This window comes from Manacus candei, unplaced genomic scaffold (genome assembly GCF_025592945.1).
Source record: "Manacus candei isolate 608988 ecotype Guabito, Panama unplaced genomic scaffold, ASM2559294v1 h1tg000023l, whole genome shotgun sequence".
NCBI lineage: Eukaryota > Metazoa > Chordata > Aves > Passeriformes > Pipridae > Manacus > Manacus candei.
Genome location: NW_026138071.1, coordinates 24,873,480 through 24,887,416, shown reverse-complemented (window position 1 = coordinate 24,887,416; position 13,937 = coordinate 24,873,480). Strand labels below are relative to the sequence as shown.

The window sequence follows — 13,937 nt, the reverse complement described above, 5'->3', positions numbered from 1 at the left end:
TGTTTATACATATGAAATGATTCATCATTTCCAAATTACTTTTTCAACCCTAGCTATTCTGTACAATTTTAAAATACTGCATTTCCTTTCCAACTTTGAAGCCTTGTTTAATGTCTAAAGACAAGCTACAGAGCAGAAACAACATCCCTCCACCACTACTGGCTCTTATGCTTTGTACACCAGATTTTTGGAATAAATATAACCATCTGGGGGTTTGAGTCAGAAAAAACTAGCCCTGTTCTGTATTTGACAAGTACTGAAGATACAGGGTACTAGAAGGAAGAAGTAAGGAAGGAATAACAACAACAAAGGATATAAAGACCTTTTTAAGGGTCTAAAGAGAGTGATGCAGGCACTGTCCTGCATCAGATGTACTTTGGCCTTTGACTTGGTGTCTGAGGGCACATCCCAATGGGTTCCCCAAACCAGCACTGCAACTGCACCCTCACGCAAAAGGACTGCAAATTTCTTCCTGTACTGCTTCCCACTACGATGTCAGGATCAAAAGCCCCATCTGCTCATTTCAAATGAATGCACTGTGCTCCTTCCCTCCTTACCCACAAAGCTGGACATGAGATTTATGTTGGAGGAGGAGCAGAGTTAATGCTTGAATGACTTTGCAAGGTCATTAGAGATTTAAATTGACATGGACTAAATTCTGCTGAAACCAACAAAAGTTTAGGAAGGGGTTTGGGCCAACACTCTGCACAAAATAAACAGGTAATTCAGACTTGGAGAAGTCTGAACTGGGCCACTCCCACACATCCCTGGGTTGGAGATGGAGGAACTTCCCCCCTCCAGTTTCCAACATCCAAAACTTGAGCCTGTGCTCTAAACACAGTCAGCACCTTACAAAGAGGTGCCTGATCCCATGCCAAAATAAATATCTCAAAGTGCATAGGATGGCTTGGTCTCAGGATAGAGCTGTTCTTGCCCACAAACAGAACCTTCCCAAGATCAGAGCCAGAGCTTTTGACTATGAAATAAAATATTTCTCACTTGAGACAAGCAGTCTGAGCTAATACGACCAAACCATAGCACGGCAGCTCATGGTTATGTCACACAGCAATGAACACACACTGTACTTCATACCTACCTCTGCCATTCCCACCAACACCTTGCCAGGACCCTCCACACCACCAGGCAGCATCAGCAGCTGGTTGGCTCATTTTACATGAAGTTTTCTCAAGGAACCCACCCTCAGTTTGGAAAACAAAAGAGGTGCATGCTGGAACCCACCAAAACCTAGAAAGGGGGACTTTTACAAAGCCAGAAAAAAAATCACGCTGATTACAAGACAAAGGCTTCTGACCCTCAAGGGACAGATATCTTAGCATTCAAAATCTGATGTATACAGAAAAAGGCCTAGTATTTTTCTAGAAGAGAAGGAAGGCAAGAGTCAAGTATTCTTTTCTTCCTTTAATGGCTTTACAAGTTCCTGAAGTCACTTGTGCTACAGAAATATATTCCTATCATTTTTTCCTTTGATCAGCAAAGCAAATGCTGTGTACAAAGGAAAAAAAAAAGACATGCCCACAATATCAACCACAGTACTGACATGAAATAAAATACTTCAGAAATATTACGACAGGGTGAGACACCTTCCTGGCTGCTCTTTAAGATGTCAAGTGTAAATCAGATTTGACTTCCTCCACTGTGGGTAACTCAGGCACCAGAAATTTGCATCAATAAAAAAAAATTTCAACCACATGACTTAAAACTCCCCATATATAAACACTAGGAGGATGTGTAAACTTGATCATAAATCTGGTGCTCTTATATTCCAGTGCTGAAGCCAGCCAGCCAGCCACAAGATGTACATCCTGGATCATGTCAAATTAACCTAATTATTTTCTTGGAAGAAAGAGTTTTGGTTATGAAATGTTGATGTTTCCTTTCCCTGTGACAGCTCATTGGCCCAATGCCTCCTGGGAGAAAGGGAAGGCTCTTCCAAATAAAACCTTGCCTAGTTCCAAATGTTTTGCTATATTTATATTCATAATAACACCAAAAATTTTAACAGCACATACAGCGAGACACTTTTGCCTTATAAAACAGATACAAGGCATGACACATGCTGAGCATTTTTTTACTCCCTCCTCTCTGTTCTTTTTATTCTGTTCTACAGACAGCGTGGTGGGGAAGCACAGCAATCAGAAACTGGGCAGACCAAACTGCACAATTGAGGTTATGCTCATGAAAGTAATTTGATTCAACAGGAGGAGCAGATCAGTAGGTCAAAACCATTGAATACTACAACTGATTACAGTTTTAGGAGTAGGGTCCAGGCTGGTCCATGAGCCCATCAGCCTGACTCCCTGTGTGGACTGACAGTGCCTGCAGGACTGGTTCAGACTCTTTGGTCTCTCAGAGAGTGCATATGGTGCACATCTGAATTAGAGCTCTAGACTTGATAAGGTAAGAAAATTTAAGATACCTGCTCCAAGGACAGGCTGTGATCCAAACTGACACTTGCCTGTGAGGGCACTGGAAGGATCTGCCCTAAAATTGTGCTGCTGCTCTGAACCAAAATGCTCCCTTATGTTCTAGTGAAATGTGAACTACAGGGAAGGCATAACAAGCATAATGTTTGCCAAAAGTCCTGGCATGGCAGGAAAATCAAGCCTGCTAACAAAGTACAGTGAGGAGACAAAATTATAGCTGCACGCAGGCTTGCAAAGTAATTAGAGACTAAACACATTTTAAAAACAGAAAGATAGAGTTAAAATGACCATTTGGGTTGAGAGAGTATCTTTGCTTTTTTGCTTTATTAAAAACATATTTCAGCTGCTGATTCTGTCTCAGATTTGATTTTTGGTTTTCCAGTCCTGCAGAGGAAAAAAAATTCCCTCTGGATACAAGCACACTCGTGGAAGGGAGCTCACACACAAACCTGGGTCTTCACTGGATTTATTTGATTCTGTTCCCCATGAAGCCCAACCAAAGGATGCGACTGATGTGTTTGATTCATTTGTTTTCTGTCAATAAAGATTTGGTTCCACAGGGGGGTCAATTTACCGAGACCTTAAATTACTGCTAGAAGTATAAATCACAGCTCAATATGAAGCTTTAGCTTTGTGTTTACCCAAAGACATGAAGACATTCTTTGGTGTTGAGATCTGCCCTGGTACCTCCCAGGGAGCTGGTATCAATTCTAGTCTTGAGAGCAAGTTTGAGCCTGCAGCACTGGGTGGGCTGCCCACATCAGGGAAAATGATCAGCAAGTAATGGTTTTCCATCAGAAAAAAAAAGATAAAAAAAACAGTTGCTAAAAAAACCCCGCAGTGAAAGGTAACACCCATAAGAAAACCCACGAAGTGGGATACAGAGAACAACAAACATCCAGCTCTCGTGCCCTGTTGTCCTGCACTCATACCTCAGTAATAAAAAAAATATAAGGAGGAAAACACCAACAATACCTGCGAAATTCAGCTGCATGTAGAACACGGTGAGAGTTTCCACGAGCCCCCAGCAGCCAAGTTCGCTAACGATATCTGCTCACATAAAATGTCACCAGTGCGACTCCCTTTCTTAAGGGGATGTTTTGTAAAACTTCATAAGTGACAGGTTCATAGTCCCGTTCGCAAAAGGTCATAAAACCCTGTATTCTCATTTTCCACTGCTCCAGCCGATAGCTGTGAGTTAGAGCCAGCCATTTGGCAGCATGATTGCTGCCACACCAAGCAGGAGCCCCGTGCATACCGATAACCAGGGCTCCAATTTGGCAGCCTAAAAGTCTCCTAAAATTGTGAAGTGCTGCCATAACTTTATACGGCTTCATTCCAAACCCTCAGCTATGTCTAAAATAAAGAGCTTAAAGAAATTTCAGGGCTCCAATTACAGCATCTAAAAGGAAATGTATTGCTGGAGACCTCGCGGAGCTCGTGCTCAAATCCTCCCGCAAATGTGCACTCAAATGCTTCCAAATTGGTTCCTGCAGAGTAAAGTTACCAAAAATCAGTGCAGAATTTTTCACTCTATTTTCCAATGATTTTACAAGGCTGGGAAGCAAGAAGCATACTGAATGGATTTATACTGATGCCCAGGGATGTTGTGATGCCACAGCAAACAGCCGGGATGCGAGTTTTTATGTCCGTGTGGCTGTCCTGCTGAAGGTAAACCTTCCCAACGCTCAGCCCCTTCTCCCACATGCCTGTTTGGCTTCATTTCAGAAAAATGAATTTAAAAATGAAGAGGCCAGAAGCTATGGCCTGAAGGAAGCGCCACAAGCTGGAAGTATCTATTCTCATCCCCAAGCAGAAACACCTACATGCACAAAGCTAAGAGCAGGAAAAATAGCCAAAATCCTTTGTTGATAGAGATTATATAAATACCTGCAAGGAGCGTACAGAGGGTATTAATTCACCATAAAATATAGGTACTTGAATGAAAAGAAAATTTCCATAGAGCCTTTCATCCTGGAAAAGCACTCTGATAAATTGGAGGAAAAAAAATAATACTGTAGGTTTTGTTGAAAATATTTGCTTCCTAAAAAGGAGCATAACAAGCCTTTAACCACAGGCACTGAGAGGTCTGACATGGAAACCCCAACAAATAGGAAAATGTGTTGAGAAAGGTTTTCAACAGTAGAGAAGGGAATATTTCCTATTGAATATTTGTTTTTCCATTTTACTGCCTCTCAGATGTGGTCAGCAGTCTTAATGTTAGCTGCTAGGTTAATAAATACAAACCCACCTAATGATAGGAAAACACCTGCCGAGTGCAGTATGCAATGGGGCTTAAAAATATCCCACTAAACCCATTACCACGCTGTTTTCCAGTACTGGGCAAGCTCAAACTTGTGTCCAAAGGCAAAGGGCCCATCAACCCACTCTGTTACTGGCACCTGAACTGAAATGGCTGAGTCTGGATGCTCCTTGGTATAGTGCTTTTGGCATAAACACCCAGGGCTCTCCTTCCCTTTGAGCTGGGCTAATATTGAAGAATGTGGCCCCTAAATAGCAAGTCTCCCTTCCCAGACAGCTCAAGTCAGCATGCACAGTTGCAGTGAAAATAAACATGACTCCTAAATGGTGGCTGGAGAAAACTGCTTTTTAGCAGCATTTCCCAGTTTCTTTAATGCCCAAGATAAAAATCGGCATATTGGCATTCTGCAATTTGCTGACTCCGACCAGAAATCATAAGCTGGATTTGTTTCGAGTTCCTTTGGTCCACACAGTGCTTGGAATAGTCCCGATAAGATTTTATCACAGATTATTTTTCCTGCAGGGAAAGCAATGCTGCAGGACGGGGGGGGGGGGGGAAGAAAGAAAAAAAAAGAAAAAAACCAAACCAAACATCATTGCTTGCACTAACAGAAAAATTAAAAAACCTTGTAATTCTCACAAGATGATGCCGAAGGGACTTACTCAAAGACACAAAAAACTGTGCATTGCATTGGGAGCTCTGTGTTTCTGGCTTAAAGGTTACCCACAAATCAGATCCAAGTGTACCTCCTTGTGTTCTTTCTTTGGTAGCTTTGAAAAGGCAGATGTGTGAGCTGCAAACGGCCCTAGTGGCAGGCATGTCTCAGAATTCATGAGCCTGCCCCACGCACAGCCACAGCAGAGCCTCACCCCGGGAATGCTCACCCCGAGAAGAGCACGGCAAGCAATGCAAAGGCACGTCCAAAGCTATGACAATTCACAGATTATTAAACCAGATTTAATCTCTTTACTATCTGACAGGACTGAACACACAATATCCTCATTCCTAATGCCTACAGGAGGGTTACAGAAGTAAAAGGTAATAATTTAAATACACTTTTTTGAAGGTGTTCCTACGAAAACCTATTAAGTGTGCACGGAAACGTACAAGCTGGCCTCTGACAAGCTTCAAGGGTTCCTCTCTTGTGAGTGCCTGAACGCCTACATTAAAACTGAGGTGACTTTCACATTGCATTTGGCTACTGCAGATGACAGTGAGGAAAATGTACATGAAAGAGTGAGTCCTTACTGCCAGGCTGCTCCAGAGGAGGGAGCTGAGAAAAGGTAAAGGAACACATAGATTTTACATACATGGACTGTGCTTTCTCAGGGAGATACAGATGTTTTCCTCTCTTTTATTTCACATTTTCCGCTATATAACCATGTGTCTCGAGAACGGGGACATTCAGGGTAACAGGTTGTTTGAAACTTCTTATCTTTAAGTCATTTATAATCAGCCACATTTTACAAGGAGCTGTATCTAAGAGTCTCTTCTAGAAAGGAGAGATAAGTTTAGCGGTAACTATGGGAAAGCTTTTAGTAGCAGAGTTGAGACAGGGATGAAGGAAAGTGAAAGCTGTCAGAGTAAATCCAAGGTGAGATGCTGTAGTGCATCTTCATGCTCTAAGTTAGCACCAGCTCTCTATGGCAGTCTGCAGCTGTTCATGCTTTCATTTTGGTCTTTTTCACTGCTTGTCTTCATTTTTGTTAAATGATGCAATTTACCTTTTCTTCTTTGGCACAGTAGTTAATTAATCTATCTTCAGCATCCTGCTACCACAGAGACTGCCATCCAAATACTCCTAGAAACAAATTTTCAGGTGCCTTTTTTCTACTAAAAATAGTATACTAATGGGTGGAAAAAATATTTCTTAGAAAAACTAATCAGCTATTGGAGCTCCTTCTGATGAGTAAGACTTGTATTTATTCAGGAATTCCTTTTAAGGAATGCACTTACTTCTCCCCCTCTGTTTTAGACCTCAAAATTTATGGTGTGAGGCTGATCAGCATTTGCAGGTTGGATGTTTACCTAATTAGCTGTAGTTAATGGAACCTTTTATGTAAAGCCCTTTCCAGTTCTGGGAAACAACAACTTCAAATTCACCTGTTTAAGAGGAGATAAAACAGCAAGAAGCTAAAATGCTTCACCCAGCATCAGGTCACCTTGCTAAAGCAACTCCCATGTCCCAATCTCCACACATCAACCATCACCCCAAACTACACTATGACAATGAGTTTTACCCAACCTCTTTCAGTCTGACACCTTTCAGATCAGAGATGACAGCTCCTCAACAGGTATCATTCAAACCAAAAACGTGCTAATGTCCAAAAAAAGTTGTTGTTAATGTCCAAAATGTTGTGTTACGCACTTCTGTACCCCAAAAGAAACCTTCCACAAGCTCCATAAATGATCAGATATTCTATTATGGAAAATTTGCTCATGGATGATGCACATCTTGGAGCGCTTAACAAAATAAAACCTGCTCCTGCATTTGCAATGCCAAGCAGCATTTCTGCACATCTTCAAAAGTACACCCATGTGTCATTATACCACAGGACAAATGCTTATTGGTATTTCAACTGTACTCTATTGGGTTTTTTAATAACCAAGTGTCTTTATTCCATTTACTCTGAGTCATTGTCTTCCATTCTGGAAAACGGCTGTGAAGCCAAATGTGGAAGAAAAGGAAAAAGCTCTGCACAGCCTATTACAATAAGTGTAATAGCTGCCCTGTAAAACCTATTTGTTCTGTGTTATTTCTCTTCTAGATCATTTTCATTTCAAAATATAATGTGCCCATCACATTTGGAATATACATATCTAATTTCTATGTTTTGCACTGTGGGATGATGGATAGAGTTAAACCTAGAGGGGACTCAAGATTTTAAGGCAAAAAGCAGCTGCAACTCCCTGGATGGACTGAGGTCGACATGCTCCCCAGTACAGCGATAAACATGTGCTCAGAGAAACAGAACGACTGTAGAACCAGGTAGAGACTACCTGGCCCTCCTTCATTCAAATCCCAGCAGAATGGGAGAACATTGTGGTACTGAGGCTGTACAGTACCTGTCTGGCAAGGGAGAATCAAGATGTTCTGCTGCTGAAGCCAACAACCATGTCAAACCCCCTCCTCAGGTGCCAAACCATGACCACTACCCCCCTCCCATTAAAAACATCAATCAGAAATAAAAGGTATTTATGACTAGAACCACTCAAATTCCACTCAAACATACATAAAATAGTACAAAAGTAAATTGGGGATAGGGGTAAAGTGGGAGAAGACCTCCACCAAGACTGCTGGGACCAGTCGACAGGCTGAGTCCATCTTCTCCCACCCCAGAAGGATGCCTTGGGTGAGAAATATCCTCTCTGTGTGTTAAACGTTGCTTTTAGGACTAGGGCTTTTGCTTGTGCTTACCCCACAGCATATTAGTAGATTGCTTCATATTAAGCTTGTGCTTGCTTAATATCCGTACCAGTAGATTGCTTTAAAACATATTTTTGCAGTAGACACTATCACTGACAGGCTTTGAACCTTATTAACCAGTCACAAATTGTATTAATAAAAAGCATTATTCTGTAAACCATCAAAGTGAGTCCTTGCAGTTGCTGGCAGCACATAACACCTTGGCAGGACCCGCTGAGGGGTCTTTGCTCTGCTGAGTCCCCCCAAACAAGGGTGGTTGAGGTACCCTCCGACCTTGCGAATCTGTTGGTGAAGAGTCTCATTACGAGACACTGACAGGCTATTGGACGTCAGGGACTCAACTTCCCAAGCAAAAATCTAAAATCTCACCTTTCACATCACAGCATAAAAACAATGTAACAAACATCAACCCGTAATAAAAGCAACCTGAGATATTCGGGAAACTCATGGAACCTGAGAGCCGCAGCAACAAACTCTCTCTCTCATACTTTACCTATCTCCTCCACCTCCTGCCAAGCAGAAGGTCTGACCATCATCTCTGGTCAAACACTGAGTTGCACATTTCATTTGTGGTTTGGGGGCCCATTTTGTCGCTGTTTGCTGCTTTTTTTCATTTGGAACTGATTGCCATTAAACAATGGTGAATTTTATTGTGCCGCTTCCAACTTCAGTGACTGAGACACGAGTAGTTTCCTGTCTGGCAGCTCTTGCACACACAAGCATGTGGTGTCCCATGCACAAGGTGCTGCAAAACTTCATGTGGCTGTTTGCTCAGAGTAAACGTGGGATATGTCACTCCCTGGCTCTATTCCTTTCTCATTACTGCTAATACTAGAATACTTTTCTTGGCCTATTACCAACTCACCCCTCCAATTTGCTGTCTCACCTCTTCCCAGGTGCTAGAAGTATTTCTGTATAATAGAATAATGGAGTGCAATTGTAATACCAAAATTCTGCAAAGCTCTCTGTTCCCACACCATTTCCGAACTCCCTAAAAATAAACATGCACATTTTTGTGGTATTCCCTTCTAAGCTTAAAATAACGGGAACATAGAATAAGATAGATCTGCAAAGACTGGAAGTGTCCACAAGTTTAACGTAAAAATATCTGAAGGACCCGAGTAACATAGGGTCTCCCATGTGTCCCTAATCCTTCCAACAGAATGTGTTTCCAAGTATGTAACTCGATGGTCCCTTGCTACTTCTCCAGGCTGTGTCTCTGTCCTGTCAGATGTGGATACCTTCTCCTCTCCGCAGCAACTTGCCCCCCCAAAGCTGTCACAGGTCTACCTTCTGTCTTTTCCGCAAGCTAAACAATTGGCATTCACCAAATATCTTGTCCCCAAGCTCCCAATCATTCCTGCTGCTCCATTCACACTCTTCCCACTTGCCCTCTCCCATTGGGACACTCAATGTGTCCACCAAAGAACAGTGCTCAGACTGAGACCTGACATGCATTGACCTGGTCAGAAGAAAAAAAAACAAACGAAACAAACAAAAGTAACAAAGTCTCAGCAGTACATCAGAGGGCAACGTGCAGTCCAACAGTTTATATTCAACAGCACTCTTGGTGCACATCTGCGGGCTGATCATGCCTTGCAGTCTCATCTATCACTGCCATTCTGATAAGTGTCTGACTAATTCATGGGCTCAACACCTCCACTAACTTCACATGTCATAGCGTTCAAGACGGGAAAGGGTTGGATGAACTACTTGTCAGTTGACAGCTGATGTTGACCTCTTTGAAGCACCTACTCTGACAACCTCTGTTCTGACAACCTCTGCCCAGAGAGCAGCATCAAGCATGTTCTTCACAAGCTGCCTATACGCTGCCAATATCAGGTCCAGAACTCTTGTAATGGGCACAAGCCACCTGTCAAACAAACCCTTAAAAAAAAAATAAATCAAAAGAGTCTTTGTGTTTTGATGACAAACTCTTGTTGACTACCAAGCACAGCAGGAAGATCTCAGCTGCTCCTGGTACAGCTACAAAACAAATAATTCATTGAAATTGTTCAGATACTCAACTGGTAGGAATCCTCAACACTCCAGGGAAGTCAGGAGGCCAAAACCCTTGCTCACATTAAAAATATATAGATCCCCAGAGTCCCCTGCTGACTTTTATCTGCTAGTGATCTAGAACAGTATTTTCTGAGTAATCCTTCAAAGTCACTTTTTTTTCAGCCTCATCAAATTCCTCACATCCATAGTGCATGCTGGGACTTACTAACTCACCCTAAGCCTTCACTCCTTATATATGTGTTTTGTCTGCAAGATCCTTTTGGTCTCTTTGTCTTGGGTACTGCTTTGAATTGTTGGGGAACCAGACAAACACAAGGTTTTGCCACTAACAGGGTTGGGTAAGTACTGTTCTGCCATAAGTTTTTTATTTTAAGGTATTGGTCTAGCCGGAGCAATTGATATGGAAATGAGTGTAATTACCAGCGTAAACAATCTGCTATTTTCCATACAAGTCAGAGCCTTAAATCACCACTGGTCCACTACATTACCATCTGAATAGGAGGTGGTAGCTAATGGGCCATATGTTAAAAAGCAGGTTATGGCCATCTTCATTTGCAAATGAAAAGCAAGAATGACAGCTGGATAGTAAAGATATGACCATTGATCATACTGCCGCTCCCAGGACCCCCGCACAGAAAACCCAGCTATGAAACAACCACTAAAGTTCCTCAGCTCAGAACAACATCCACTCCATGATAAGGCTCCAAAAACCTAGTTATGATACACCAAGTGTGTCGCCCAGCTCACTTCCAGCACAACATTAGGATGTTTCCCAACTAAATTTCATGTATCACAGGAAAATTTTTGAGAAACTGCAGTACAAAAGTTACACGTTTGCCTTCCCAAGTTGTGACTCATACCAAAGGCACAAAGTTTCCCAAGAAAGCTGTAGGGAAGAAGCAAAACAAGTGCCATACATCAGCAGGGGCTCATCTAAACCTGCAACTACACAGCAGACATGCCCAACAGTGCCCCATCTCCAGTTTTCAGTCCCAATCCTATGAGCTACGTGACGCCTTCAGAAGATCAGCTGGACACAGCTGTCAGGCCGAAAGAAGCACTGCGGGCATCAATTATGTACACTGACTTTGTACCAGGAAAAACACCATGGAACCCTTGTTTAAGAAAGAACTAATCAAGTTCCACTTTAACAGATAAGGTGAGCAGAAAATTCTCCAGCTCTGTGATGGGATGTGTCTAACTGTGGAGTTACACCTCCCTGCCCTGAGCTGCTCGCTCACAACTGTGGTCACAAAAAGACGAGGGAAAAAAAGGCATTTTTTTTCACTCGGTGGGATCGTTTCACCCAAGAGGTGCTGCTATTTAATATATCCTTGCAAAGATACTGCTTTGTTCTTCAGGAACAGGACTTTCTGTCTCAGTGTCCTGGTTTTCCCCCTATACTCCTACATACACTGTTGACTCATTAGTTAAAAAAAAAAAAAAAAGAAAAAAAATTACAGTTGAGAGGTCAAGCCACTCAAATGCCTATGCATTGGAGCTCCCAGGAAGCAAACTAATTACACTGAAAATGATGAGCTATACAGAACCAGTGTGACACCAAAAATGACCATTAGCACATCTGTGCTAATAAGCTCTAACACATTCATTATTTCTCACTCAAAATAGGATTAGGAAGCTTTAAAAATCTGATTTCTTTTTACAAAAATAAACCTGGCAGTGATGGCAATTATGATGCAACTTGTATGCCAAGCTCTGGCAGTCCTGGCTTGACTCTTGAACATTTCCATCACCTCCGTGAGGAATGGCACCTCTCTCCTCCCAGGAATTGCACACACAGCACCATGTTCTGCAGGATGCTCCAGAGACCCACCAGTCCCTCCCCAAAGGGTAACTTAATTGATAACCCTGGGAGAGAACTAAAACTACATACATACTTGATGACGTTTCTTTCTTACAGGAAGTTTTTCCTCAATCTTTACCAACTTCAAAATTCATCTAAAACATCCTCTTTCAGTAAGGACAAATGAGACAGTCAGATCACACCATCCTAGCATTTGTAGTGACTAATGGATATAAACAGCATTTTCAAATCTGTCAAAATAATTTACAGTATCTCCCAAAGTTTCTTTTCAGTGCAAATAGTTGCCAAGTTAAAAGGTTTTATAACTGCAAATCATTTTTGGGAACAGTGTAAAGAATGAGGGAATTCATCAATTGGTTTATTAATATGAGTACAAAGAATAATGGAAGCAATATCTAGTAAGGGGACATCACATTATGATACACGCTTTAACTAATTTGCAATCTAAAAGAAAAAAGTATATTGTATCCCAGGGAGGCTCTTATCATTCGCCTACTGCTCTCTCTTTAGGCACTTTCAACACCTGATTAATTAACAACTGTTGCTTAGGTTATGATGCTCAACAACTTCTGTACCCTGGCTGTGTATCATAATCTGGCACTAAAAATTTAATAGGTGTATTGCAATGCTAGCTGAGATGCACCCTGTTGAGTGTTAAATAACTTATTTTTTGTAAATATAGTTCTTTTTTCTTTTTTTTCATCCCGGAAAGCAGCATTACACTTCAGTAATTCCACCTGTCACCCACAGCAGTAATTAGCACTTGTATTGCTTCCTTGAGAGATAACCTGAGAGAATCCCATTAGGGATTTTTTTCCCCTCCTTGTTTTTCTAAAGCCATCACCACACTCATCTGAGCTGCATTTTCGAGCTGTGCAGCCGAGTTCCTGGCACACAAATGGGCATCTGGGAGGTGGGTTTTCGTGTTGTTTATGAAGACTGAGCCCAGGGAGGCCAGTGGTGGCACTGCAGGCCAGGCCAGACAAGAGAGTTTCAAAGGTCCCACCACCAAAAAATATGAAAGATCATTTTCTGGGCAAACAACAGAGACAGACCTGCTGTGCTGCCACCACAAGTAAAAAAACAGCAACTGCAATAAAAGCAAAGCATCCCTCCTGACACAAAGCCCCCACAGCAATCACAGGGATCCAAATATCAGGACGCACGGCAGGTCACTTCAACACCAAAACCTGCCCCAGACAAACTTTTCACTGAGAAAGGCACAATGAGAGTCACACTTAGATGAGACCAGTGCAGGAGGACCAGCAGAACACCATTCACACGCACAAGGACATATGTGGCAGCCCACCTGGTGCCGACCACTGGAGTCTGCCAGCCCAGCCAGGCTCTGCAGCCTGTCGGGGCAGCACCTCGGGACGGTCCATCCCAGCCCTGGACCGAGCAGAGCTGCCTCGGGGGCAGTGCTCCAGGAGCACACATCATGGCTGGGGAAGGCAGCAGTGACAAACGAGGTAAATCCTGACCTTGCAGCATCTCTGCCACCGAACCCAGCAGCTCTCCAGCAGCAAGGACGTTAGACAGCATCCCCGGGTTAATCCAAAAATAGCACAAAGTCTCAAGGCAAGACTGAAATCTTGGCTAGTAGGCAGGGAGAGCTGGGGGCCACAGAGAAGTTCTTTAAAAGTGCATGTTTGTCCCCACCCTCTGAGAAAGGCACCATTGATGCCCTCCAGCAACCAACCCCTGCTCCCAGGTGTGGTCCTGGCCCCTGCCCTGTGGCAGCACCAAACTCCAGGAAAAGAGGCAACTGCTTGGAGGGACCTCACCAGAGAAGGTTTCCAAAGACCAATTGAACCAGCCCACTAACCAGCCCACTAACCACGGACCACTGTGTCCTGCAACTTAAAAAAGCATTTCCTTTCTGAATTTGCACTCTATTTTTCTAGTATATGCAACTTAATATCTGCATAAAACAACAGCAACAGGAGGTTTAAG

General features: G+C 42.7%; 1 protein-coding gene across 2 annotated transcripts in view; it reads right to left on the bottom strand.

Moving 5' to 3' along the window:
- ERBB4 (erb-b2 receptor tyrosine kinase 4) overlaps window positions 1-13,937 on the bottom strand; it is a 603,712-nt gene that overhangs the window by 544,123 nt on the left and 45,652 nt on the right. The window lies entirely within an intron of this gene.